This window comes from Gossypium hirsutum, chromosome A11 (assembly GCF_007990345.1).
Source record: "Gossypium hirsutum isolate 1008001.06 chromosome A11, Gossypium_hirsutum_v2.1, whole genome shotgun sequence".
Lineage (NCBI taxonomy): Eukaryota > Viridiplantae > Streptophyta > Magnoliopsida > Malvales > Malvaceae > Gossypium > Gossypium hirsutum.
In genome coordinates, this window is record NC_053434.1 from 38,462,155 (window position 1) to 38,489,364 (window position 27,210).

The window sequence follows — 27,210 nt, forward strand, 5'->3', positions numbered from 1 at the left end:
CTGATTATACCCCGAGTATCCATTGAGAAAATAGTAATAGTCTCGCCTTGCGAGTTTATCCAGCATCTGATCCAAAAACGGCAAAGGAAAGTGATCTTTCCTAGTTGCCTTGTTCAGCTTCCGGTAATCGATGCAAATTCTCCATCCCGTAACCGCTCTAGTCAGTATCAACTCGTTATTCTCATTTTCAATGACTGTGATACCTCCTTTCTTTGGCACGTACTAGACCGGACTTACCCATAAACTATCTAAGATGAGGTAGATTATACCCGCTTCTAACCACTTGATGATTTCTTTCTTGACTATGTCCTTCATGATGGGGTTTAGTCTTCATTTTCTATAATCGTTCCTTTTTCGCCATCTTCCATGATAATCTTGTGCATGCATACAGATGGACTAATACAGCGAATACCTGCTATGGTCCATTCGATAGCCTTCTTGAATTGTTACAACACTAGGATGAGTTTCTCTTCTTGCTTGGTAGTTAATTCTGCTAAAACAATCACAAGTAGAGTAGAAGAGTTACCTAAATAAACATATTTCAAATGTGAGGGAAGTACTTTCATTTCTAATTTAGGTGGCTCCTCGATTGACACTTTTGGTTGGGCATAATCCCTTTTCTCTAATTCCAAATATTCAAAAAGGGATTGCAGATTAAATCCCCTTTGATTAGCTTCTAACAAAGCTAAGTATCCATCCCCCTCTTCATCATTTGGAGGATCTGATGTCAACATTTGTTCCTCAACATAGTTGAGTTCCTTTTCCATGATTAACTCCTCTAAATCGGACACTGCAGAACAATCATCAATTGTGTCAAGAAATCGCATAGACTTAAAAACGTTAAATGTTACCTGATCATCCTGAACACGCATAGTAAGCTCGCCCTTTCTACATATCAATAAGGGTCCTTCTGGTTGCTAAGAAAGGCCTTCCTAAGATGATTGGCACCTCTTTGGCTACTTCAAATTCTAGAATCACAAAGTCAGCAGGAAAGAAAATTTTGTCTACATGTACCAATACGCCCTCGATTTTTCCTTTTGGATGTGCTAAGGATTGATCTGCTGATTGAAGTGTAACAGTAGTAGGTTTAACTTCACCTATCCCCAACTTTCTAAATATTGACATGGGCATAAAGTTGATATTCACACCTAAGTCACATAGTGCCTTACCACAATATGTTGCTCCAATGTTGTAAGGTATGGTAAAACATCCAGGATCCTTCAACTTTGGGGGTAATTTGTCTTGAAGATATGCTCTGCATTCTTTTTTTAGGGCTACTGTCTCAAATTCTCCAAGTCTTCATTTTTTAGATAAGATATCCTTCATGAATTTGACGTAGTTCAGCATTTTTTCAAGTGCTTCAACCAATGGGGTGCTGATATGAGGTTGCTTGAGTACATCTAAGAACTTCTTGAATTGAATTTCCTACTTCTACTTTTGAAGTCTTTGAGGGTAGGGTGGTGGAGGTTTCTTTACTAGAACTGGTTGATTCATTTTTTCCGGCAATTCTGCATCTAACAAAGTTTTTTGTTGATCAGAATTAGCTGGTTCTAAAGTCACCTTGTCAGATTTTTTAAATTTCGGTTCTTGTGAAACGGGAATTTCAACACTCAGTTGAAATTCCCCTGAGTTTTGAGCATCAGTTGTCTCTTTTTGAACTTCGATGGATTTGGGATTTAATGTCTTTCCACTCCTCAATGTTAATGCTTTACAATGCTCCTTCCCTGGATTCCTCAGATTCTCCGTATCACTATGTAAAGCACCTTGTGGTTTGTTTCTGAGTTCAGTAGAAAGCTGGCCCATTTGGGTTTCCAGGTTTTCCAATGTAGCTACTTGGCTTTGAATTAAGGCATCATTCTTCACCATGTATGCCTTTAACAAATTTTCTAAGCCACTGGATGGTTCAACTTGAGTTGGTTTCTGAACTTGTTAGGGAAAACTAGGTGGCTGGTTCGTTCTAGGTTGGGCGTAAGTGTTACTGGTACCAGCCCATTGGTTACTCTAGGAAAAATTTGGGTGGTTTTGCCATGATGGGTTATAGAAGTTGGATTGCAGTCCTTGCCTTCCTTGATTTTGGTTCTGGTTACCCATGTAATACACGGATTCTGGGTTCGATGGACATTCTTCAAACAAATGTCCTTCCCCACAATAGACACAGGCGATACTTTCAAATTGATTTGGTGGCAATGCTGCAAAACTATTAGGCCCATTAGTAGTAAGATTTTTTAACATTAAGGATATTGATGATACCTAAGATGCGAGTGAAGTAAGAGCGTCTACTTCATGTATTCCAGCAACTCGTCTTTCAACGCCCTTCGATTGGTTGGCCATTGGTAATTGTTGCTGATAATCCTCTCAATGATTTCATAAGCCTTATTATAAGACTTAGAAAGGAGAGCACGGTTAGCAGAAGCATCCACTACCATCCTCGTGTGAGCATTGAGACCATTATAAAATGTCTCAAGTTGGATGCAATGTGGGATTCCGTGATGAGGGTACTTTCGTAATAATTTTTTGTACCTTTCCTATGCCTCATACAAGGACTCATCATCCATTTGTTGGAAAGTAGTGATCTTGTTCCTCAACTTAGCATTCTTGCTAGGTGGGAAATACTTCGTAAGAAATCTTTCTACTAACTCTTGCCATGTGCAAAATTGAATTTGGTGGCAATGAGTTCAACCAGGCTCGAGCTTTGTCCCTTAGTGAATATGGGAACAGCTTCAATTGTAATGCATCTTCGGGTACTCTGGCTAACTTGAAAAAATCACTCACCTCCATAAACAGTCTTAAGTGTAGGTGAGGATCTTCAGTAGGCATTCCACTGAATTGACCCACTGTTTGAAGCTTCTGGAACATGACTGGCTTTAGCTCGAACTATTGTGCCTCAATTTTAGGTCTCCTAATACCCAGATTAAGATCATTAAACACTGGCACGACATACTATCTTAAAGTTCTATCCTTATCATTAGCAATAAGGATAGGATTTTTTAGTAGGGTTTGCTCCGTTTCCTTGATTTGGATTTTCAAAGTTCATCTCTTCGATCCTTCTCTAACTTGCTTGTCTTCTTCGCTGTTGAAAAATTAATGTTATAATTTAAACAGAAAATTAAATCAAAATGAAAAACTAACAGAAAATTAAACCACAATACAAAACTAAAAAATTCACAAATAATGACTTTTTAAAACACAGTCCTCGGCAACGGTGCCAAAAACTTGGAATGACAGAAATGTGCAAGTGTACATAATCACAAAAAGTAATAAAGTGACAAGCAAATGTCGAATTATCATACCCACAGGGACTGTGACAAGAATTATTTATGAATGCTATTTAGAATACTTTGGTGAAGAAAAATATTTTGTTTGAAGAGGGTGATTAAAAACTAAGATTTTAAACTAAGTAAACTAAATAAATAAATCTCAAATGCATGATTTCAAAATATAATTTTAATCAAGATGACATATTGTGTAAGATTAATTTCATTTCTTAACTTAGAATTCTTAAACTCATGTTTATATTGTTACGAATAAATTCACGGCAACTCAGTAATTTGCTAACTTATGAACATACTCACCTACCAAAATCCATTTATCTCTTAGACATATCTCTATGTCAATCCAATCAATTAAACAAATCTTAATAGGCAAATATGTTATAACGCATACATACTTATTAAATTGAAATAATATCTTAAACATATCCCTATGTCAATTCAAACAATTAACTCGATTTAATAAGCACATAAAAGACTATGTGGGGTAACAAAATATCGTTACCTTGAAACAGTTTAATCACAATAATCTTGCAAGTTATGCAAGGCAATTGTATCGTCAGATACTATTGCAAATTTAACCCTCAGCTACCTTAGTTGATTAAACATGCACTGATTAAGTGCTGTTTCTATTAATTAAAATTTCAATCTATTTAAATAATTAATTCATTAGTTACCAAACAATTGTAATGCAAGAATAACTTAGTCATGATTTTACTTAATCAAGCATCTTATCGAGGCCTATTTAGGAAGACGAAATGCAATCAACCTAACACAAATTAAATTCAAGCTAAATTGATTAAATTAACCATCCCAACAACATAGATATTCATAGATATGTTCATCATAACAACAACAAAAATTAAAGAGATAGGGAACAAGAATCAAATCCGGTGTTTTTTCGTGGCTTGACTAGCTTGCTCCGTTCTTCGTTCTTTGTTGTCCTCATTGATCAAAGCTGCTAGAACACTTCAATGTTGCTCCAAAATGGCTGATGAACACCCCTTTTCCAAGGGAGGAAATTGGCAAGAGAGCAAGAGAATTTAGAATGACAAAGAAGATTGACAGTGGAGAGAAGAGAGAAAAGATGTGAATGAATTGAGGTGTGTTGAATGATCAGCCAAGGGGGGTTTATAGCTGAAGATGGCTGCTAAAATTAGCTAAAAATAGCGGCCAAAGAGCCATCCCTTGGCCGGCCATACATGTGGCAAGGTTGATGGTTTCAACTTTGCTAAATTTGGCTTGGGGCATATCTACAAAGCCACCAATTGTAGAGGGGTTTGAATTGAACTTGAACAAGTCTTCGAGAGCCTCTTTGCAAGCTGAAATAATCAGCTAATAAGCTGATTTGGGTCAGCTCTTGGGACGGTTTTGGGCTGTCCATTTCTTGGGCGGTTCAGTTCACTTAGGTTGGTTCAACTGGACCACCTTTTCATAATTAATTAATTTATTAACCCAAATTAAATTGGATATAAATAAAAATTAATTATATTATGAATTAATACATCTAATTTTGGACCATTTTAGGCTAAAATTTAGTTCACCTCGATACTTCAAATTGCTTCTCAGATTTGTGCTTCTAGTAGTGTCTGCCAAGCCATTTTTTGCCCTTTGTGCAAATCTGTCGAAAATAACCAAAGTTCATAAAAAATAATTATAAAAATTAACTAAAATTCAACATGTTCATATTTTAAGTGAACTTTAATTATTTTATAAAAATTAATTATTTTTCGACAAGAATTTTATCGAAACTGTATGATTTTAAGTTAAAAAGGGTTTGTAAAAATGCGTAAATTTCTATGTTTCCAATTATACTCACCAAAAACACGGAGAAATTTACTACTCGCATATCCTTGGCAATTCCAAGAAAAAAATGAAAGATTAGAATCCATAAAAAATAAGCCAAAATATAGAAAAATAAAATAACTTCAAAACACCTATCAAACTAGAACATTACAATCAAAATTTAAATTCTTTTACCAACACTAGAATCACCTGCACCAGGGTCATCACTATGAAGGGCGGAATCGACTGAGCCAACATGGACATAGAACCACTCAAAGGTAATTTAGATGAATTTTTAATTTTAATATTATTCCCTTTCCTATAAGGAATTTTCTTAATTTTTCTAGTGGCCCGAAAACCCTCTTCTTTACCTCCCATTATTTTCCCCATAATTCGAGTCTTGCTATCACCAGAATTTAGCAACGGGACTTTTTCCAGATTGACACCATCAGCTGAACCTTTTTCTTTAAAAGTAACAGCAGTGTGCTTAGTGGGACTTAAATCACCAGAATAATTAACAACCTGCACTTCAATTGGTTTCGACACCGAAGAAATAGATTTGGAAGTCAAAGCAGAATCTGCATTTAAATTCGCCCCCTATTCAAAACAAATAGGATTCAGACACGACATATTAATAATTAGAAGAAAGTGATTTATAAAAATCAATGCCATTCGAAGTCTTAATAGCAGAAACAGAGGAGGGCTTAAAAAAACTCCCTGGGTCAGTCTGAATAAAGCTTGCGTCAGTGCAGTTTGGGCCCACGCCATTATTGGCCTAGAATAGACTAAGTCTATTAGGGCCGCTTACCCACTTGCCATAAGATGGGTCTTTAGCACCATTACCTAAAACCCCTACATCAGAAGACTGATCTAATGACCCATTAACAACTGGGTCAGCCAAAGGTAAATTAAGAGACCCATCACCTAAATTATCTCCCCCTAGCCGCATACTCTTATTCAAATTAGGGTTACCTTGAAATTTAAGACTCTGTTCTTTAACAAAATCTCCAACCTTCAATCTCCCCTGAAATTCGGCCAATTCTCCCTCAGTTCCTTTATTAAGCTTCTTTCCCAAATCCTCCACACCAAAATGGGAACCCGATTTGCCTTTTCCCTTAATATCCACTCTGTTTGGAAAATCATCCCGAGAATTATGCTGATTGTTTCTGTCGACCACAATCTATGGTCCGTAAGCTATAGATTATCCTCCTTTCCCCTTCTCCGTCGGAGTACCATTCACCTGTACCTTCTCCGAGCCCAAAACCGATTGTATGGAATCACATAATTCCTTGGTATGGCTGTACTTCCCGCAAGAGAAGAAAATGGTCGGCAATGCTTCATATTCAACTCTATGATTTCTGTCATTCACGAGGACTCGAGCAACCAGAGGCTTGTCCAAATTAATGTAGACAGCCATCCTAGCGAACCGGCCTCTAATCCTACTATCAGTGTTGAAATCCAACAGAACTACTTTCCCAATGGTAGGTCCTATTTCTTCAATAATCTTATTCTTGTATAAGAAACTTGGAAGACCTGGTAACCTTATCCACGCCAACACCGTGCTTGGGTAAGGTTGTGTGGGGTTGAAATCTTTTCTCCAAGGCTGGACTATCAAAGACTGCCCATAAATCAACCAAGGCCCCTGTGATAATACTTTAGTATAGTCATCAGTAGATTGAAATTTAGCTAGATAATATCCATTCTCAATGTCCATGAGATGGAAAGGCTTGGTAGGATTCTAAAAGCTACTAATTCGATTATTAGGGGCCCCATACCCTATGTTTCTTCCAAGTAATTTCAAGACTATCATGAGTTCCATTTCTTTGAACAGTAATTTTTGAATTCTATGGATGTGCTCTTCTATGAATTCAAGATCATCATAAGCGTCGGCGCTTGGAGGACCCAACTCTTCTTTATCAATCGCTCTAGGATTGATCCCCAGAAGTTTATCCTTCCATGATATCTTTGGACTCGATTCATATACAACCTCCATATTAGCATCTTCCTCCCCATTTCCTTCTTTAAAACGAACTTTTTTTTGTATTGCGGTCCACATCTACCCGAGACCATCACCCTTCTCTAATATCAGACGAGAGGAATTGTTGCCAGAGTTTAAAGAGAATTCTTCCAATTTTCTTCCAAAATACCTTTCCAATAACTCAAATTTTAAACATCGCCTATTTTCAATTTCACCAAAAAAGTCTTTGTGTTAACAATTTGTTTTTTTTTTAATCATGTATTTATAGTATTAAAGTATAATATGGTATATTGTAAAAAATTATTATAACATATATGACAGAATATTAATTATAACACTAAAAATATCATTATATAACATATTAATTTAAGGTTGATTAAAATAAATTAATTTACTTCCAAAGGGATTCAAACCTAAGCCTTTGGATAAGGTAACAATCCAACCATTGTACACACTCCTTAACACTTGGATCCTTGAACTACTATTTCAGCAGCAATTTCGACACCCAACTATTTTTTTTAGTCAGGTTCCTTTGATTGTTTCATGCTTCTTTTTTTAGTCAGGTTCCTTTGATTGTTTCATGCTTCTTCTCGTGCTTCTTTTATGAGTTCTTATATTTATTTATTTTATTGTTGTTAGCTACTTTTACCTGTATGTTCTTCAAATTTCGTTGTTGGCTTTCTCGTTATTTTTTTTTTCCTTTATGTTGTTGGGATAATTTGTTCTTATTTTGAGTTTGAAGATTAATGTTCAAGGTGTGGAGGCAACAAAACTATAAACACACATCAAATCCTTATTAGCATGCTAATCATATCATGATTATTTCACTAAATTTATTAGGATATATTATAAACATCGATGACTTATCAGATCAAAGGCTAATAGCATATTCATTACTCATTCAAAGGTAGTTTGAAGTTTATAGAATTTACAGTATTTCAATATTTATTCTCATATAGATTTTAAGGATTCAAAGGTATATCTACACATATATAGGCATTTGGAGTGCCTTGCATATAATCAATTCACAATGTCAACTTAAGCATATAAATTCACTATTCATATCATGGTCTCGACAGGCCACAATTAGCAAGTTTTCTACTATTGTCATTATGACCTCATTTACAAAATCAGATTTTCATTTATAGCCCATGTACAATTTACCATATATTGAGTACATTAGTTGAACAAGATGGTGATAACAACATATTAATCCTTCAATTTTTCCATGGTGGTATATTAACACATTTTCCTCATTTATAATTATGTGTCAACTTTATCTACAACTTTGCAAAATTAACACATTAACCACATATTTACCACCTTAATACTATATGTCACCAATTCCCAAATTTAGTAGCCATTCATGGAAACTAAATTCTCATAACACATTATTAGGAATTTTAACACCTTATGATCAAGGCTTTGCCTAATTGATTGGTGTTGAAACACTGTCTATACATATTCAATATAGCCAAAGGTGAGTCTGTTAGGGCTTACATGAGCGAATTTGTTACTCTCTTGTATGGTCTGAAGAATGTTGAGGTTGATTTTGATGATGAATATCAGGATATGCTATTATTGTGCTATTTGACCCCTTTCATATAAGTCTTTTAAGGAAACCCTGATTTATGGTAGGGATAAACTCTCTATAATAGCCCGTTTTTAGTCAAATCGAAATAGTAATTTTGGGACCACAAATTTGAGGTCAAAATATTTATTTTATTATTATTTTAATGTTTATAACATGATATGATGATTGTGGGAAATTTTCGTTAAGAAATTTTATTGTTTGATTAGTCAATTTGATAAAAAAGGACTAAATCATGTAAAGTGCAAAAGTGTTGTTCTAATAGCTAAAGATGTCAAATAGCTATAGAACCTTAAATTAAGGGTCCTTAAGTAGTAATTAGACCATTATAATGTTAAGTGGACAATATTGGTCATTAAATGGATGATTTAAATGGTTTTATAATAAGGTTAATATAGTAATTTGCAAATATAAGTTAAATTAATAAAAAAAAACATAAAAATGTGTTTTCATTCTTCTTTCATAACTGTATATAGCAAAGAAGAAAGCCATTCTAGGGCTTTAAACATTTGGCCATTTCATTGCTCAATTGGTAAGTAATTTTGACTCCGTTTTTAATGATTTCTATGTTTTTGAGATCGTTGCAATTAGGTCTAGCTAGCCTAGGGACTATTTTTCAAAACTGTTAAAGATTTTGAAAGTTTCCATTGATGAAAATATGTGTTCTTTGATGTTTGATGATGAAATCGAAATCTTGTAGCTAGATTTATATATTTTGTATAGTGATTTTGAGTAAAAATGCAAAATAGGGATTTATTTGTGAAAATGTGAAAATGTGTGGTTAAATGTGTTAAAAGTTGATAAATGTGGGTTGTTAAGGGCATTATAGTAATTCGATTAGCATGGATATATTTTGAATTTCATTAATTTGTGATTTTATGAAATAAATACTAAATTGTAAAAGTGGTGAAAGATTAGGGGCAAATGTGTAAATGTGCTTAAATGTGTGTTTTGGATTAATTTAAATAGAGAGATTATTAAATAAATTAATTTTGAATATATTTAGATCAAGAAAAGTAGAATTCAGATCTAGATTGGGGGAAAACTAAAGTTATTGACTAATCGACTCATTCCATCGTTTTCACATCCGTGGTAAGTTCATATGTGATAAATTTCATTATAAATGTATTTTAAACTCTTTGTCATTGAATAAGTTGTAAATATGAGAATTCAGATAAGTTCGTTAATGACTTGATGGTAATTCAGCATTCGAAATCCCGGTTGAACTTTAGGAATAGTTTAGGATACTAGTGACATGTCATTAGGGGATACATTAAGTTGGCTTTGGGCCATGATATTAGCATTTTGGGTGCGAGTTATACCAATTTGGCTTCGGGCCATGAATATCAGCTGATTTGGCTTTGGGCCATGATATCAGTAGTTCAGATATAAGTTACCTTGATTTGGCTTTGAGCCATGCTATAGGTACTTAGTGTGCGAGACTCTTATAATAGCCCGTTTTAGAACCTATTCAAAATAGTGGTTTCGAGATAACAAATTCGAGTCAAAAAAATATTTTAATATTATTTTTCGTGTCTACAGCATGTTAATTTATATGTGTGAAATTTTCATGATTTAATTTTATCGTTTGAGTGTTTGATTTAATAAAAGGACTTAATCGCGTAAAATGTAAAATTGGCTAGCTATTTATTAAAGTGTTAAGTTTCTATGTTCTTTATAATGTGGGGACCTTATGTTGATAATTAACCATTGGAAATATGCATGAACAGTAATGGGCTTATATTAATAGGTTTTATCATTATATTAATAAAGTTAAATTTGTAAATGTTTAATATTATGTTAAATTTGTAAATGTTTAATATTATGTAATAATAAAAATAAAGAAAACAAATGGCCATGCATTTTCATTCATCTTTGGTCAAAAGTTCAAAGGAAAAAGAAAGAAAAGAGAAAGTTAGGTTTGGCCCTTGTGTTATTCAACTTAGGTATGTGTCTAGTTCGATTTTTGATAATTTTTACGTTTTTGAGATCGTTGCTTCGAATACTAGCTAGCTCATGCTTGAATTTTTTAATTTGATGATGTATTCATGAATTACCATTGATGATAGCTTGTGGTTTTTGTTATTAGATGATGGAAAATAAAAATATTTTGTTAGATTAATATGTTTAATTAAGTGTTTTTTGATAAAAAATGTCTATTTCGGATTAAATTGTAAATTTTGTAAATTGAGGGGCCAGAATGTGAAATAAATGAAAGAAATGGGCTGCTATGAACCTTAGCAAAATTTGGCTATACTAGAGTTTAATGAAATTATGTGTATTTTGTGTTTTTGTGAAATAAGGACTAAATGGTGAAAAATGTGAAATGTTGGGGTTAAAGTGTAAATTTTCCTTTTATGTGTTTTTGGGTGAATTTGAGTACATATGTGATTAAATAAGTCTAATTTATACTAATTTAAATCAAGAAAAGAGGAAAATGGATTTGGATCGGGGGAAATCAAAAGTTGTTGAATAGTTGTTTTGGTTCGTTCGTCTTTGTTCGAGGTAAGTTCATAAGTAAATAAATGTCGTTAAATTCGAATGTATATATTTTATAAGTGCCGAATTGAATTATTACAAATGTATGTGTATATGCCGAATTGAATTAAGCATGGGAGCATTACATACGAGCTTGAATTGATCAAATTGCGACGTCCGAAAGCTCCATACAAATCTTAGGAATAGTTAGGATGCAGATGTCATGACATAGGATTACGATATGTGATTTCGTGTAAGACCACGTCTGGGACGTTGGCATCAATTAGAGATTTATGTGTAAAACCATGTCTGGGACATTGGCATCGTATATGATTTCATGTAAGACCATGTCTGGGACAGTGGCATGGATAGTTCAGTACATGTAAGACCTCGTCTGGGACATAGGCACTGTATGAGTTTTTCGAGCTATCTGAGTATCCCTATTGATTCTAAATGGTTCAACAGGCAATGTTAAGTTAAGATCGAATGTGAAATCGAGTTAAATGGTTTAGGTACGTGCGAAGTTATGTTCATGAAATTAAGGTAAGTTTAGTACTTGAAATGATTATATAAATTATGCATGTTATAAAAGGTGATTTATATGTACATGTGATTGTTTAAATTCGGCCAAGCGATATTATAATGTTAATATTCATTTGTTGATATATTTGCTTATGACTTACTAAGCTATTTATGCTTACTGTGTGTGCTTGTTCATTGTTTTATAGATTTTGGAAAGCTAGTTATGAGCTTGGGGATAGTCAAGGAAGTTCATCACACTATCGATCGTTATTTCGGTAGTTTATAAGTTTGAAACTTTGAACATATGGCATGTATAGGCTTGTTATGTTATGTTTGATTTTGAGTTGTATATATTAGGCCAGGTGAAAATGGCTTAATCATTATGCTTAATTTCAGTTATATATGTTCATGGTTAATATGTTTGATGTGTTTAGTTTTGGTGATTTTGTAATGAGTAATGCAATGCATGATGCATATTAGGCCATAAAATTATCTTAATTTAGAAGGTGTGTTTTTCTTTGATATGTTTGGTGTGATGTTTGGACTTATAATTTGGCTTGGTAATGAGATAACGGATGGATGTATGTTCGGTATATGGTATGTATTAAATTGGTTAAGTAATGTATATGTCATCATTGGTATTTGGCTATTAGGTTCGGTTAGTGAAGGTAAGAAATGAATATGCTACTTGACTGTTTTGGTTAAGTGTTTTGGTATAACTTCAAATGGTATTTGAGGTGTATGATTTAGGTATGTTTTGGTTAGCTTATAATGAAATATTTAAAAGTGTAAAATATGATGTTTATATTCGGCTAATGATAGGCAAATTATGCATAAATAAATATATGATATGTTTTGTTTGTGATTCAGTTTTTAACGTCAGTTTGATTACTTTAAAGTTCGATTATAATTATGTGTAAAGTATTAGACGAATTAGTACTAATATGGTCCCATGGAATCGATTATTTATTAATGAAATGATAAATGGTGCACATTCATATTGGGTTAAAGATAAGTAATTGAATATATTTATAAATGATGCATATGACATGTTTGCATATGATTCGGTTTGTAATGACAAGGAAAATATTTGTGTCATGAATGATTGGTTGATTATTTAAATTATTATAATGTAAGTGTATAGGTATATATTCGGTTACGGAATAAGATGATTTGGTTTGATTACATGAATGATATTTATTGTAGGAGTTTTAATGCCATAATATTTAGACAATAAGGTCAGCTAATAAAACTATAATGTACTTGTAAAGTGATGTGTTTAATTTTGGGAATTCGAATATGGTTCAATTGATAAGTACATATGTGTAAAATTTTGTAATGAGAAAATGGGTATATTTGTTCATATTGACTATTGCTAATACTGCATATGTGAGTGGATATTAAGTTGTGTAATATGACTCATTTGGTTTTAAAATGTGCATGTGTATTTATTTCGAAGTATAGAATGTAATGAAGGTCATTTTGAGTTGTGATATGACTGGTAATGCCTCGTAACCCTATTCTGGCAACGAATATGGGTTAGGGGTGTCGCATTTGATTGATATCAGAGCTATGGTTTAGTCGGATCTAAGACTAACGTAGTGCATGAGAGTCTAGCTATACATGCCATATTGATATACTGTGATAGTGTGATGATTCCTGACAATTAAAATGTGTTTTCGTAAAGTAAATGGATCTCAATCGAGCCATAGCAGATGATGTAGAAAGTAATGCACCCACTCCCGCTCAAGGGCAGTGTAATCTGCTTCTAGACCTATTACGAGTAGCCACGAGGGAAAGGCTAAACATGTCTTCTTCCAGATGATGAACGAATGGTTCACACAATATATCCGTACAAATCTGGCTACTCAACAACCTCCACCCTCACCTAATCCTCACCTATAATACCTCAAGTTATTGATTCGATGAGATTAAATAAGCCCTCGGTTGTTAAAATTAGAAAACAAGGGTTAAAGAATTCAGAGCCACTATTGATGACAATGCTGACCAAGCTAAATTTTGGCTTGGTAATACTATTCGTCTGTTTGATGAGCTATCCTATCCCCCTGACGAGTGTATTAAATGTGTTGTATCTTTGCTTCGAGATCTTACGTATCATTGGTAGGATACACTAGTATCGGTGGTTCTGAAAGAGCGGGTTACCTGGGAGTTCTTTCAAGCTGAATTCTGGAAGAAATATATCAGCCAGAGATTTATAGATCAAAAATGAAAAGAATTCCTTGAGTTAAAATAGGGTCGCATGAGAGTGACAAAATACGAACGAGAATTTGTGAGACTCAGCAGATATTCCTGGGAATGTGTATCGATCGAAGCAATAATGTGTAAAAGATTTGAAGACGGGTTGAATGAAGACATTAAACTGCTAGTCGGTATTCTGGAAATAAAAGAGTTCGTGGTACTAGTTGAGCGAGCATGCAAAGCTGAAGAACTAGGGAAAGAGAAAAGAGAGGTTGACTTTGAAGCTTGAGATTCACAAAAAAGATCATCGAGTAAGTCATTTCAGTCGGCATCAAAGAAATTCTAAGATGATTTTAGCCATTCAAAGACTACTGTGGGTTACTCTAGACGAGATCGAGACAGACCACCTATGAGTTCAAAACCTACCTCAGTAGCTAATGTTGGAAATGTTAAACGAACCAACCTAAGTGCAAACATTGCACTAAATAGCATCTCGACAATTGTAGATTGAATGATCGAGCTTATTTTAAATGTGGATCGATGGATCACTTCATTCGTGAATGCCTTGAGTTAGCTGAGCAAAACATAATGCAGAATACAAGACTGAGCAACATGTCAGCTCGAGGTAGACCACCTAGAAACACTGGCAATGCGAGTGGAAACTAGAGGGGAACTAAAGACATAGCTATTAGATCTGAGGCTCACACAACTGCTAGAGCTTATGCTATTCGCGCTCGTGAAGAAGCTTCGTCTCCAGATGTTAGTACCGGTACTTTTACTCTCTATGATACTAGTGTTATTGCATTGATAGATCCTAGATCGACTCATTCTTATGTATGTGAGACTTTAGTATCCAGTAAGACTTTGCCTGTAGAGTCTACTAAACTTGTTATTAGAGTATCGAACCCCTTATGCTGGTATATCTTGGTTGATAAAGTAAGTAAGAATTGCCCGTTGATGATTCGAGATTCATGCTTTCTAGTTGATTTGATGTTATTTCTATTCGATGGATTTGATATAATTCTGGACATGGATTGGCTAACGTTGCATAATGCTATTGTTAACTACAAACAGAAGACTATTGATCTACGATGCTAGAATGATGAAATAATTCAAATTGAGTCTAATGATCTAAATGGTTTACCAGTAGTGATTTCTTCAATGTTAGCTCAGAAATATGTGAGAAATGGTTGTGAAGCTTACTTTGCCTATGTACTCGGTTCTAAAGTGACCGAAAAGAAGATTGAATCAGTACTAGTTGTGTGTGACTATCCAGATGTGTTTCCTGAAGAATTACCAGGTTTGCCACTGATCCGAGAGGTAGAGTTTCGCATTGAGTTAGTGTCAGGGACAACTCTGATTTTGATAGCTCCGTACAAAATGGCATCGATAAAATTAAAAGAGTTGAAAGCCCAGTTGCAAGAATTGATAGACAGAGATTTCACATGACTGAGTTTTTCTCCCTAGGGTGCACGGGTTTTGTTTGTGAAAAAGAAATACGAAACCATGAGAATGTGCATCGATTATTGACAGCTCAATAAAGTGACCATAAAGAATAAATATCCTCAGCCATGAATTGACGATTTGTTCGATCAGTTGAAAGGGGCTACAGTGTTTTCAAAAATTGACTTGTGATCAGGTTACTATCATCTGTGGGTAACAGACACCGATGTGCTAGAAACTGCTTACTGAACAATGTACGGACACTATGAGTTTATGGTTATGAGTTTATGGTTATGCCTTTCAGACTTACTAATGCACCTGCTGCTTTTATAGATCTAATGAATTGTAACATCCCGAAATAGGGCCTAAACGGAATAGTGGTTGCAAAACCACAAATTCGAGGTAGAAAAATTTATTTTATTATCATTTTAAGGTCTATGGCATGATTGCATGATTGTGTAAAAATATCGTTTAGAAATTTTATCGATAGAGGGTCCAATTTGATATTTAGAACTAAATTGCAAAAGTCGTAAAATGTGTGTTCTAGTTCACAAAGGTACTAAGTACTTGTATGTAATGGGCTTTTAAAGTGGAGTTCCTTGGATAGTAATTAGACCATTATACTAGTTTGGACAAAAATACCTAAAGGAAGATAAAACACCATAGTTTTTAATTAAGGGCATTTTAGACATTTAGTTATTAAAATGAATTAAAAACAAAATTGAAAGCCAATTTTTGTCCATCTTCATCCCCTTGGCTGAATTTCACATGAGGAAGACATAGCTAGGAAGACATAGCTCGATTGTAAGTCTGTTTTAGCCCCGTTTTTAATGTTCTTTACGTTTTTGGAGTCCCGGTAACTTGATTAAGCTTATTCTAGCAATAATTTAACCTAGGGTTTATATTTGGAAAATAACCATAGGTAAAATGTGTTTATTTTGATGTTTTATGGTAGAATATGAAGCTTGAAATTGTTAAACAATTTTTGCTAAGCGATTTTACGTGAAAACAAGTAAAATGACATAATTAGTAAAAATACCTAATATTCATAAGTACATCTTAGAGTGAGAATTTGATGTTGCCATAGAAGGGAAAAATGATTAGCATGTCATAAAACATAAGAAAATAGTATGAAGTTTAATTCCTGAGCCTTGGGACAAAAGTGTAAATATGTAAAAGTTTAGGAGAAAAAATATAATTTTGCCAAAGTTTGAGTCAAGGACTGTTTTAATAAATGTGAGTATTAAATAAGCTAAATTTGTTATTATAGATCAATAAGAACGAAATCCAGAGTTAGATAGGGGAAAGAAAAAGATAGTGGACTAAATCGATATAGTTGATTGTATTTTGTTTCGAGGTCAGTTTGCGGTAAATAAATGCAATATTTTATTATTTTATGTTAATGTTGCTAATTTATAGCATGTGTAAATTTATTTTATGAAATTATTCAAAGAAGACTCAAGCATGAATTGACAGAGAAGTAATTTCAGAAAGTCCCGGTTGAACCTTAGGAATGTGTATGATACAAATGTCATGACATTAGGGTTTAAGGATACCATGTAAGACCATGCCAAGGAATGGAAATTGGTAAGGTTTCTTAGGCAAGGATATCATGTAAGACCATGTCAAGACATGGAATTGATAAGTTACTATAAGGAAAAGGTCCCATGTAAGACCATGCCAAGGCATGGCATTGGTGAGTTCATAAGGCAAGGATACCATGTAAGACCATGTCGAGACATGGCGATGGTAAGTTTCAAAAGGATATCACATAAGACCATGAAAATTCATGGCAATGGTAAGGTATCCGTGTATCCTTAGTATTCCAAGTGGTTCAACGGGAAAATTTGAAGAGAATATCAAGGTAAGGTAAGGTAAGACGAGTTATACTAAAAAGGGTAAGACAAGTTCATGCTAGAAGAGCAAAGGTAAGTATATAATGTTCATGTATGCTTGATAAGGAAAAAGGTAAGTAAAATGTATTAATAAATTTGATTAAGTAAGAAAGTATTTAAGTAAGTGAGTAAGTGAAAAAGTTTAAAATATGTCTATGACAATTAATGATGTTACATTAAGTAGTATCATGCCAAGTAGTAAGATAATTCTTATGAATGTTGTTATTTATTTGCATTCAAACTTACTAAGCTTAATGCTTACCTCCTTTATTTTCCTTCTTTTTATAGTTTTGTCAAGCTGACTCGGGGATCATAAAGTACGTCAGAGGTCCGGGCACACTATCACAAGGATTATTTTTGGTATAGCTAGATGTTTCATTTTGAGTATGGCATGTCTAGCATCGTAGCCATTTTGTATGTATGATCTTATGATATGACTAATGAATGGTCTGTAAATGCTTGATAATGATTAGCTATTGGAATGGCTAATCAAGGACATGTTCGGTGTTATGTATGTCTAAATGCTAGTTATTCCATGGAAATCATGAAAAGGGTGAAATTAGCTTTAAAATAGTATCAGACAGCAGTAATGACATGAATTTGAAAAATCACTAAACATAGTATAAATGGATTTAGATAGTGAATTAGAAATAGAATTAAAGATTATTGAGATTATTTTCATATGAAAGAAACAGAGTAAATAAAGAAGTTGTATTTTATGAGATGCTTAAATTTTGGTGAGATAGGGTCAGAGTGATTTCTGAATCCCCTGTTCTGACTTTAAAAATTCACTAAAAATTGTAACAAAATAATTAGAAGTTATACTTTATAGCGAGAATAAACGGAATGGTTATTTGAATTCTGTATAGCGAGAAGATTAATTCGTAGTGAACAAAGGTTGGAGCAGCCGGACACTAAAACAGGGGAAACTTTAACTAATAAACTGTGCTAATTGGCTAGACAAAAAATTCTAATAAAAAAATTAGTAAGAAGATATACGAGTGTAGTTTCAATTAAAATTTACGAATTTTAATTGCAAGTTTCGTAACTCGAGTTATTATTTATTTAGTGACTATGACACAGATGGACAATTTATTTATGAAAGATGAAATAAATTATTTTGATTTGTTTAAGTGATCGGAAAATTTTTATTGATTCCGATTTATTCCCGAACCATTTCAATTTCATGTTTTAGGGTCTTAAGGACCCTTTTCAGGGACATAATTAATGAATGAAACTACATTAATTTTAAAAACAATTTTTTATGCCCTGAATTAATAAGCTAAGTCTGGTAATGCCTCGTGCTTGACTCTGGTGACGGTCTCGGGTAAGGGGTGTTACATTTATTGGTATTAGAGCAAAGGTTTAGTCGGTTCTTAGAATATTTAGTGTGAGTAAGAGTCTAGCTATACATGCCATACTTATATGTTGATAGTGTGACGACTCCTGACGATTTTAAAATGTTTTCTTTTATAGTTTTGGATCCCAAACAAGTTGGTGTAAATGATGTAGAGAGTAACGCACAGGCTCCCACAGAAGGGATAGTACCACCAGATACTGGTGAAAGGCCCATTACAATTAGTCAGGGAGGAGGGGCTCAAGAAGCCTTCTTCCAAGCTATAAATGAATGGTTTGTCGAGTTCATTCGTACGAATCCAACTATTAGACCTCCACCCCCTCATGATCATCAGACCACCCATGTAGCTCCCCCAGTCACAGGTACGATTATAAGAGAAAAGCCACCAGTTGATAAAATTAGAAAACAAGGAGCTGAAAAGTTTCAAGCTACAAAAGATGATGATGCAGAAAAGGCAGAATTTTGGCTTGAGAATACTATCAGAGTCTTTGATGAGTTATCCTGCACACTTGAGGAATGTATGAAATGTGTTGTATCACTTCTTAGAGATTCGGCCTACCATTGGTGAAAGACACTTATATCATTTGTACCAAAAGAGAGTCACTTGGGATTTCTTTCAGGAGGAATTCTGTAAAAAGTACATCAGTCAGAGGTTTGTTGACCAGAAAAGAAAAGAGTTTCTAGAGTTGAAACAGGGTAATATGACAGTAACTGAATATGAGTGCGAGTTTGTTAGACTCAGCAATTATGCTTGAGAGTGTGTGTCAACAGAGGCTATTATGTGCAAAATATTTGAGGATGGGCTTAATGATGATATCCAATTGTCGGTTGGTGTCCTAGAAATAAAAGAGTTTGTTGTCCTAGTTAAGAGAGCCTGTAAGGCAGAGGAGCTATTCAAAAGAAAGGGCAAAATTGAAATTGAGACGCAAGATATGAAGAAAAGACTAATGAGCAAGTAATTTCAGTTTACATCCAAGAGGCCTAGAGAGTTCTCTGCTAGATCTAATTTTTCAGCTAGATATTCTAGCCAAAACAGAGGCAGAAGATTTATGAGTCCGAAAGCTCAAACCATTTCGATTGCAAGTGTTTGCAGTGTTCAGCCTGATAGACCAGAGTGTCCTCGATGTGGTCGACATCACCCAGGCCAGTGTCGAGCAACTGAGACAAGTTGTTTTCGATGTGGTGCACCAGACCATTTTATTCGGGGGTGTCCCGAGATGATTAAAAGAGAAGCAATACAGAGTGTAAAATCAGGCAACGCTTTTGTCAGAAGCAGACCACTAAGAAATTCGGGAGTTGGGACAAGTAATAGAGGTGCATCTAGAGATTCAACAGTGAGGCCAGATGTTAGAGCACCTGCGAGGACCTATGCTATCCGTTGTCGCGAAGAGGCATCCTTCCTCGATGTGATTACGGGCACATTTTCTCTTCATGATACTAGAGTTATTGCTTTGATTGATTCGGGTTCGACCCATTCATATGTTTGCATGAAATTGATGCCTAGTATGAGTATGCCTATAGAACCTACAAAATTTGTGATTAAAGTATCAAATCCATTAGGCAAGCATGTATTAGTAGATAAAGTATGTAGAAATTTCCCTTTGATGATTAGAGGTCACTGTTTTCCAGTCGATCTCATGCTATTGCCGTTTGATGAATTTGATGTGATTCTTGGTATGGATTGGTTGACTACACATGATGTGATAGTGAATTGTGGAAAGAAATTCATTGAGTTGAAATGTGAAAATGGTGAAACTCTTTGGGTTAATTCAGAAGAGTTAGATAATTCATTTGCCATGATTTCTATTATGCCTACTCAGAAATGTTTGAGAAAAGAGTATGAAGCTTATCTTGATTTTTTGTTGAGCATTAAAGATCTAGAATTTAAAATTGAATCAGTGCATGTGGTATGTGAGTTTCCTGATGTGTTTCCGAAAGAACTACCAGGTTTGCCTCCTATTAGAGAAGTTGAGTGTGGTATTGAGTTGATTCCAGGTACCACACCCATTTCTATCGCTCCTTATAGAATGACCCTATTGGAATTGAAAGAATTGAAAGCTCAGTTGCAGGAATTAACAGATAAAGGCTTTGCAAGACCTAGTAGTTCACCATAGGGTGCACCAGTGCTATTTGTAAAGAAGAAAGACGGATCGATGAGATTGTGCATAGATTATCAGCAGCTTAACATGGTAGCAGTAAAGAATAAGTATACACTGCTAGAATTGATAATTTTTTTGATCAATTGAAGGGAGCCACTATGTTCTTCAAGATAGATTTGAGATCCAGATATTATCAGTTGCGAGTTAAAGAGTCAGATGTGTTGAAGACTGCTTTCCAGACTAGGTATGGTCATTATGAGTTCCTTGTGATGCAATTTGGCTTAACTAATGCTCCTGCCATTTTCATGGACTTAATGAATTGAATTCTCAGACCGTACTTGGATAAGTTTGTAGTTGTGTTCATTAATGATATCTTGATTTATTCTCATGATGAGACTGAGCATGCAGAGCATTTGAGGACAGTTTTACAAATTTTGAGAGATAATCAGTTGTATGCCAAGTTCAGAAAAAGTGAGTTTTGGTTACGAGAAGTTGGTTTTCTTGGACATATTGTCTCAGGTGAAGGTATCAGGGTTGATCTGGGTAAGATTTCAGCTATTGTTGATTGGAAGCCTCCTAGAAATGTATCAGAAGTCAGAAGTTTTCTTGGACTTGCCAGATATTATAGACGATTTGTAGAGGGATTTTCCATGATAGCTACCCCGCTGATAAGATTGCTACGAAAGGATGTCAAGTTTGAATGGACTGAGAAGTGTCAACAGAGTTTTGACAAGTTAAAGGCATTGTTGACTGAAGCTCCTATTTTAGTATAACCAGAACCAGGAAAGGAGTTTGTGATTTACAGTGATGCGTCCTTGAATGGACTTGGTTGTGTACTTATGCAAGAAGGAAAGGTAATTACTTATGCCTCTAGACAGCTAAAGCCACATGAGAAGAACTATTCGACACATGATCTAGAGCTAGCTGCCATTGTTTTTGCGCTGAAGATCTGGAGACATCATTTGTACGGTGAGAAGTGCCGAATATTCACTGATCACAAAAGTTTGAAATATTTGATTACTCAAAAAGATTTTAACTTGAGGCAAAGAAGATGGCTAGAGTTGATTAAAGATTATGAGCTAGTGATCGATTATCACTCAGGTAAGGCAAACGTTGTTGCTGATGCTTTGAGTAGGAAATATTTGTTTGCATTAAGAATTTTGAACACTAGTCTAGCCTTATCAGATGATGGTTTTATCTTAGCTGAGTTGAGAGCTAAACCGATGTTTCTTGAAGAAATTTGTAAGCTCAGAAAAATGACAGTGAGTTGTTAGCCAAAAGAGCTAAGTGTGAGTCAAATATAAAGTCAGATTTTTAGATTAGTTTTGACGATAGTTTGATGTTTAAAGGCAGGGTATGTGTACTGAAGAATGATGAGCTTATTCGAAAGATCTTACAGGAAGCACATAGTAGTTCTTTGTCTATTCATCCAGGTAGTACAAAGATGTATAATGGTTTGAAGAAAATGTGTCGGTGGGTAGGAATGAAAAGGGACATTTCAGAGTTTGTTTCTAGATGCTTGATCTGTCAGCAGGTAAAGGCTGAACATCAGGTACCTTCAGGTTTATTACAGCCTGTGCTAGTCCCTGAGTGAAAATGAGACTGAGTTACTATGGATTTTGTGACAAGATTATCGTTAACATCAAGAAAAAAAGATGCAGTATGGGTTGTGATTGATAAGTTAACGAAGTCGGCTCATTTTATCCCAGTTAGTAAGGATTATTCACTTGACAAGTTGGCCGAGTTGTATATTTCAGAGATAGTCAGACTACACGGGGTACCATTATTGATCATTTCAGACAGAGATCTAAGATTTACTTCACGGTTTCGGAAGAAGTTACAAGAAGCTTTGGGCACAAAGTTGAGTTTTAGTACAGCTTTCCATCCTCAGATCGACGGTCAGTCAGAGAGAGTTATTCAGGTACTTGAAGATATTCTTAGATGTTGTGTACTGGAATTTCAAGGAAGTTGGGAAAAGTACTTACCATTTGTAGAATTTGCCTACAATAATAGTTATTAGTCGAGTTTGAAGATAGAACCTAATAAAGCTTTGTATGGACGTAAATACCGCACACCTTTGTATTGGACAGAGCTGAAGGAAAATCAGATTTACTGGGTTGATCTAGTTAAAGAAACAGAAGAGAAAGTAAAAGTCATCAGAGATTGCTTGAAAGCAGCTTCAGACAGACAGAAGTCGAATGCAGATTTGAAGAGAAATGAGATTGAGTATCAAGTTGGTGACAAAGAGTTTTTGAAAGTATCCCTGTGGAAGAAAGTTCTCAGATTTCGCAAGAAAGGCAAACTAAGTCCACGTTTTATTGGACCGTTTGAAGTGATTGAGAGAGTTGAACCATTAGCATATCGGTTAGCTTTTCCGATTGAGTTAGAGAAGATTCATGATGTATTTCATGTGTCTATGTTACATCATTATCATTCAGATCCGACGCATGTGATTTCTCAGACGGAGGTTGAGATTCAGCTAGACATGACTTACGGTGAAGCACCGGTAAAGATTCTAGCTCGAGAGGTAAAGCAATTAAGGAAAAAAAGTATTGCACTTGTGAAAGTATTATGGAATAGACATGGGGTAGATGAGGCTACATGGAAGCCCGAAGAGGCTATGCGAAAATAGTACCCAAATTTCTTCACAGGTAAGATTTTCGGGGACAAAAATCCCTAAAGGGGGAGAAATGTAACATCCCAAAATAGGGCCTAAATGGAATAGTGGTTGCAAAACCACAAATTTGAGGTAGAAAAATTTATTTATTATCATTTTAAGTTCTATGGCATGATTTCATGATTGTGTGAAAATATCGTTTAGAAATTTTATCGATAGAGGGTCCAATTTGATATTTAGGACTAAATTGCAAAAGTCGTAAAATGTGTGTTCTAGTTCACAAAGGTACTAAGTACTTGTGAGTAATGGGTTTTTAAAGTGGAGTTCCTTGGATAGTAATTAGACCATTATACTTTTCTGGACAAAAATACCTAAAGGAAGATAAAACACCATAGTTTTTAATTAAGGGCATTTTGGTCATTTAGTTATTAAAATGAATTAAAAACAAAATTAAAAGCCAATTTTTGTCCATCTTCAACCCTTTGGCCGAATTTCACATGAGGAAGACATAGCTAGGGTTTTTCAAGCTTCCAAGCTCGATTGTAAGTCCGTTTTAGCCCTATTTTTAATGTTCTTTACGTTTTTGGAGTCCCGGTAACTTAATTAAGCTTATTCTAGCAATAATTTAACCTTGGGTTTATATTTGAAAAAATACCCATAGGTGAAATATGTTTATTTTGATGTTTTATGGTAGAATATAAATCTTGAAATTGTGTTAAACAACTTTTGCTAAGCGATTTCATGTGAAAACGAGTAAAACGACATAATCGGTAAAAATACCTAATGTTCATAAGTACATGTTAGAGTGAGAATTTGATGTTGCCATAGAAGGGAAAAATGATCAGCATGTCATAAAAACATAAGTAAATAGGATGAAGTTTCATTTCCGAATCTTGGGTCAAAAGTGTAAATATGTAAAAGTTTAGGGGCAAAAATGTAATTTTTCCAAAGTTTGAGTCAAGGACTGTTTTAATAAATGTGAGTATTAAATAAGCTACATTTGTTATTATAGATCAAGAAGAACGAAATCCAGAGTTAGACTAGGGAAAGAAAAAGATAGTGGACTAAATCGATATAGTTGATCGTATTTTTTTCGAGGTAAGTTTGCAGTAAATAAATGCAATATTCTATTATTTTATGTTAATTTTGTTAATTTTCAGCATGTGTAAATTTATTTTATGAAATTATTCAAGGAAGACTCAAGCATGAATTGACGGAGAAGTAATTTCAGAAAGTCCCGGTTGAACCTTAGGAATGTGTATTATACAAATGTCATGACATTAGGGTTTAAGGATACCATGTAAGACCATGGCAAGGCATGGCAATTGGAAAGGTTTCTAAGTCAAGGATATCATGTAAGATATCAGGACAGGGTATTGATAAGTTACTATAAGGCAAAGGTCTCATGTAAGACCATGCCAAGGCATGGCATTGGTGAGTTCATAAGGCAAGGATACCATATAGGACCATGTCGAGACATGGAAATGGTAAGTTTCAAAAGGATACCACGTAAGACCATGACAAGTCATGGAAATGGTAAGGTACCCGTGTATCCTTAGTATTCCAAGTGGTTCAACCGGAAAATTTGAAGAGAATATCAAGGTAAGGTAAGGTAAGGTAAGACGAGTTATACTAAAAAGGGTAAGACAAGTTCATGCTAGAAGAGCAAAGGTAAGTATATAATGTTCATGTATGCTTGATAAGAAAAAGGTAAGTAAAATGTATTAATAAATTTGATTAAGTAAGTAAGTATTTAAGTAAGTGAGTAAGTGAAGAAGTTTAAAATATGTCTATGACAATTAATGAAGTTACATTTAGTAGTATCATGCCAAGTAGTAAGATAATTCTTATGAATGTTGTTATTTATTTACATGCAAACTTACTAACCTTAATGCTTACCCCCTTTATTTTCCTTCTTTTTATAGTTTTGTCAAGTTAACTCGGGAATCGTAAAGTACGTCGGAGGTCCGGGCACACTATCACAAGGATTGTTTTTGGTATAGGTAGACGTTTCATTTTGAGTATGGCATGTATAGCATCGTAGCCATTTTTGTGTGTATGGTCTTATGATATGGCTAATGAATGGTATGTAAATGCTTGATAATGATTAGCTATTAGAATGGCTAATCAAGGACTTGTTTGGTGTTATGTATGCCTAAATGCTAGTTATTCCATGGAAATCATGAAAAAGGTGAAATTAGCTTTAAAACAATATCGGACAACAGTAATGACGTGAATTTGAACAATCACTAAAAATAGTAGAAATGAATTTAGATAGTGAATAAGATATAGAATTAAATCTTATAGAGTCTATTTTCATATAAAAGAAATAGAGTAAAGAAAGGAGTTTTATTTTATGATATATTTGAATTTTGGTGAGACAGGGTCAGAGTGATTTCTAAATCCCCTATTTCGATTTTAGAAATTCACTAAAAATTGTAAAAAATAATTAGAAGTTATACTTTATATGTATAGATTCCTTATTGAGTCTACTTTTAGGAGAAATAAATGGAATGGTGATTTGAATTCTGTATAGGGAGAAGATTAATTCGTAGTGAACAAAGGTCAAAGTAGCCAAACACTGAAACAAGGGAAATTTTAACAAATAAACTGTGCTAATTGGCTGGACCAAAAATTCTAAAAAAAGAATTAGTAAGAAGATATACAAGTCTAGTTTCAGTTAAAATTTACGGATTTGAATTTCGAGTTTCTAACTCGAGTTATGATTTATTTAGTGACTATGACCCAGATGGATAGTTTATTTATGAAAGATGAAATAAATTGTTTTGATTTGTTTAAGGGATCGGAAAATTTTTATTATTTCGATTTGTTCCCGAACTATTTCAATTTCATGTTTTAGGGTCTTGAGGACCGTTTTTAGGGACATAATGAATGAATGAAACTATATAAATTTTAAAAGCAAATTTTTATGCCTCGAATTAGTAAGCTAAGTCTGGTAACGCCTGTTGCTCGACTCCGACAACGGTCTTGGATAAGGGGTGTTACATGAATCAAATCTTCAGACTGTATTTTGATCTATTTTTGGTTGTGTTTATAGATGACATCTTGATTTATTCCCGTGATGAATTCGAGCATGCCGAACATCTGAGAATAGTGCTACAGACTTTGCGTAATTAACAATTGTATGTGAAGTTTAGTAAATGTGAGTTTTGGTTGTGTGAAGTTGGTTTCTTAGGACATGTTGTATCAGTATCGGGCATTCGGGTTGATCCGAGCAAGATTTCAACAATACTATATTGGAAGCCTCCGAGAAATGTTTCCAAAGTCTAAAGCTTTTTGAGACCTGCTGGTTATTACAGACGGTTTGTAAAAGGTTTCTCTATGATTGCAACTCCGGTGATGAGACTGCTTCAGAAAGATTTTAAGTCCGAATGGTCAGAAAAGTGCCAGAAATTTTTTGATTAGTTGAAAGTTTTGTTAACCGAAGCTCCGATGCCAGTTCAACCAGAGTCGAGTAAAGATTTTTTCATTTATAGTGATGCATCTTTGAATGGTCTGGGCTATGTTTTGATGCAGGAAGGCAAGGTCATAGCTTATGCCTCAAGACAGTTAAAATCGCACAAAAAGAACTATCTGACACACAATCTGGAATTGGCAGCTATTGTGTTTACGTTGAAGATATGGCGTCACTATCTATTCAGTGAGAAATGTCACGTTCATTTCGAACACAAAAGCTTAAAATATTTGATGATTTAGAAAGATCTGAATCTATGATAGTGAATATGGTTAGAGTTGTTAAAGGATTACGAACTAGTGATTAACTACCATCTGAGAAAGGCCAAAGTTGTTGCTGATGCTTTAAGCCGAAAATCTCTGTTTGTTCTTCGTCTGATGATGGCTCGATTGTAGCTGGTTGAAAGTGAGACCATTATTTATGCAGAAAATTTGCGAAGCTCAAAAAGTCGATAATGAATTGTTAGCAAAATAGGCTCATTGTGATTTGAATACTGATTCAG

The 27,210-nt window shown here is 34.4% G+C and overlaps 1 long non-coding RNA gene and 1 other non-coding gene across 2 annotated transcripts; both read left to right on the plus strand.

Annotated features, from left to right (window-relative positions):
- Positions 1 to 2,481: 2,481 nt before the first annotated feature.
- LOC121210625 (small nucleolar RNA R71) lies at positions 2,482 to 2,588 on the plus strand. The gene has a single exon (XR_005905739.1). It is a non-coding gene; the product is annotated as a small nucleolar RNA R71 (small nucleolar RNA).
- A 3,294-nt stretch (positions 2,589 to 5,882) lies between these two features.
- LOC107897646 (uncharacterized) lies at positions 5,883 to 12,145 on the plus strand. Its single transcript, XR_001684235.2, has 2 exons — positions 5,883 to 6,535; positions 11,830 to 12,145. It is a non-coding gene; the product is annotated as an uncharacterized lncRNA (long non-coding RNA).
- The last annotated feature ends 15,065 nt before the right edge of the window (positions 12,146 to 27,210 follow it).